Source organism: Microtus ochrogaster, chromosome 4 (assembly GCF_000317375.1).
Source record: "Microtus ochrogaster isolate Prairie Vole_2 chromosome 4, MicOch1.0, whole genome shotgun sequence".
Taxonomy (NCBI): Eukaryota; Metazoa; Chordata; class Mammalia; order Rodentia; family Cricetidae; genus Microtus; species Microtus ochrogaster.
In genome coordinates, this window is record NC_022011.1 from 91,289,511 (window position 1) to 91,292,664 (window position 3,154).

Genomic DNA, 3,154 nt, shown 5'->3' on the forward strand with positions numbered 1-3,154 from the left:
GCTCAGCAAATAGCACAGCCATGCACTTCAGGGAAGCACTGTGAGACAGTGTGTTAGGTCTGTAGGGCCTGGAGGATGGCTCAGCAGTTAGGAGCACCTGCTGCTCTTACCAAGAACCCAGGTAGATTCCCAGCACCAATATGAATGCTCACTGCTATCTGTTAACTCCAGTTCCAGAGAATCTGATGCCATTGTTGACCTCCTCAGGCACCAGGACCCATGTGGAGCACAAATACACAGGCAGACAAACATTCAAACACATAAAAAATATCATTTTTATTTGGAGTAAAGAACTAGTTTTTGAGACATGGTTTCTGTGTGTAACAACCCTGTCTGTCCTGGAACTCACTCTGTACAAAAAAGGTTGGCCTTGAACTCACAGACATCCTCCTGCCTCTGCCTCCGGAGTTCTGGGATTAAAGGTGTGCCACCACCACCTGGCTATTTTTAGAACGCTTTTAAAGCAGCTATGTAACTCCTGACTCAGTAAAGTGCCATGTTGGCCTGTCTTTAGCATTGTAACTTTGAATAATTTATCAACCTTGTATTCCAATATTTGCACATGAAAATAGGAATAACAATAAAAGCCATTACACAGATTTGCTAGGAGGAAATAATCCATGTTTTTAAAAAATTCAAAAAGAGCCCTCTAGCCGCCATCTTGCGTCCCCGCGTGTGTGCGCCTTATCTCAGCTGGTCTGCCCGAGACCCCCTGAGCGCGAACCCTAGTCCCCCGCGCGGCCCCATTTCCACTCCGACAAGATGAAAGAAACGATCATGAACCAGGAAAAACGGGCCAAGCTGCAGGCACAAGTGCGCATTGGTGGGAAAGGAACTGCTGGCAGAAAGAAGAGGGTGACTCACAGAACAGCCACAGCAGATGATAAAACACTGCAGTTCTCCTTAAAGAAGTTCTCTGGTATTGAAGAGGTGAACATGTTTACAAACCAAGGAACAGTGATCCATTTTAACAACCCTAAAGTTCAGGCGTCTCTGGCAGCAAACACCTTCACCATTACAGGCCACGCCGAGACAAAGCAACTGACAGAAATGCTTCCCAGCATTCTAAACCAGCTTGGGGCAGACAGTCTGACTAGTTTAAGGAGACTGGCTGAAGCTCTGCCCCTTGCTACTGGAGAGGATGATGATGATGAAGTCCCAGATCTGGTGGAGAATTTTGATGAGGCTTCTAAGAACGAGGCAAACTGAACGGAGGGGACTTCTGAAGAAGTGACTCTTGCAGAAGTTACAGGAGCTGCTATTTTATATCATGGCTGCTTTTTAAAGGTCTTTTGTTTATGGATCTGATCAAATCTAGATCGCTAATATTTTTTAAGCCCAAGCCCCTTGGACACTGCAGCTCTTTTCAGTTTTTGCTTAAACACAATTCATTCTTTGCAGCAAATTAAGCTGAAGAAGCCTGGGAATAAAGTTTGGAAAAGGGTTAATAAAATTCTTTGCCTAGTAAAAAAAAAAAAATTCAAAAAGAGACAACACATAGTAAACATGAGCTAAATATAAACTGCCAAATAATTCTGCTTCAGTTTTCAAAGACAGCTAGTGAGGCAGAAAAGGAAATGCATTTTTTTTTAAATTTAGGGCATTTATAAGACATGCTAGACCAACACAATTTTCTCTTTTTCAACAGATAGACACATGGACAAAAGTAGACTTCAGTGTAGGACTAAATGAACAGAAAAGCAAACTAGCAAAGTTTTACATTAAAAATAAGTTACCCAGATGAAAATATTCTTGATGTTGCCTAATTGCTTTTTCTTTGATAGCCTGCCTGTCAAACCAGCCAGAGACCTGAGTCCAGTCCAGCTGTTCAAAGCACAAATACCTCCTATCCTATCCTTTCTGTCACCTGGGATTTAAATCCATATCCACTTCCTGCCCTCAGTGTTTGGTCCTCAAATAAACATCCTTCAGCCATGAACAGGCTTTCCTGCCAGTCTTGGTTGCTTGCCTACACACACACACACACACACACACACACACACACACACACACACACAGGCTTTGCAAGACTGAAGCAAACTTCAATGATAATCTCTCTCAGAACACAAACAGCAGCGTCTTCACAATTAAATGAGCGGTACTTATTCTATTTGTGACATCCATTCATCTTAAATTAAAATGCATATGTTGGCAGCCCATTCCCAATGCTTTAAATGAGCTGTTACTTTAATCGCAGGCATTGGCAAAACAGTCTGGGTTTTTTTAGTTGATAGGTAGTAAAGTTACATACAATAGACACACTCCTCTGCAGAAGTCATGCAGATGCAATGTGTGGTTATTAATTTCTACACAATGATTAATCAAAGCAGAATTTTTCTACTGCTGTGCAATTTTTTTTAATATAAAACTGTCGGTGTGTGTCTGGGAAGTCCATCCTCTGAATGTAGTAATTTTTCAGAGTCTTTCAACTTGGAGACAAGGCCTCAGCCCTGTGTTTTCTTTCACTGAATTCCAGAGGAGATTTAGCAAGATAGGGGAGACACAAAGTAGCACTGAGAAGTTACTGGCCATTTCGCTTAGTCCATTCTGTGCCTGACAGTGACATCTTCTGGTGACATGGAATACTGAGCTTTGGACCTGACACTCCAAACTACTCTCCTGTTTACCCAGAGATGCTCCAGAAAGAAGTCCTGAATTCACGGTACCTCATCTTTAAGTATATGACGTGAGGGTCGCCCACTGAATAGCTTGTAGCACGAGACACGGTAGAAAAGCAGATTTCTCAAAACCAAACAACAGAAAAAGTTAGCAGACCTTACATCTGACCCAATTCACAAGTCTGTTTTCAACTACCTGCTATGAAATACCACTTCCTAAAAAGTTTGGTGACTGCGGAAGAGCATGAAAAATAGCGACCCAACAGGAAAACGCTGTAGGGTTATGTCAAACAGGAGGTGGGAGAGACTTGTAAAGTCTGGGTGAGGGAAGGGCTTAGCAGCAGCCCCCTCTAACTTTCTCTATGGGGTCCATCTCTCCTATCTAGGTTGCCATGGCACCCTGGGGATGCTCTATAGGTTAATCCTAGGTATTAAGTTTCACCTGTGTATCTTCCTTTTATCCTAAAGGCAATCCCAAACAGCACCGGGCGGGAGTACCTCTAGTGGTTGGATCCTCAGAGAAAGATAATTTCAGT

The 3,154-nt window shown here is 42.8% G+C and overlaps 1 pseudogene; it reads left to right on the plus strand.

The window, feature by feature from the left end:
• Positions 1–706: 706 nt before the first annotated feature.
• On the plus strand, positions 707–1,459 carry LOC101985853 (annotated as a pseudogene).
• The last annotated feature ends 1,695 nt before the right edge of the window (positions 1,460–3,154 follow it).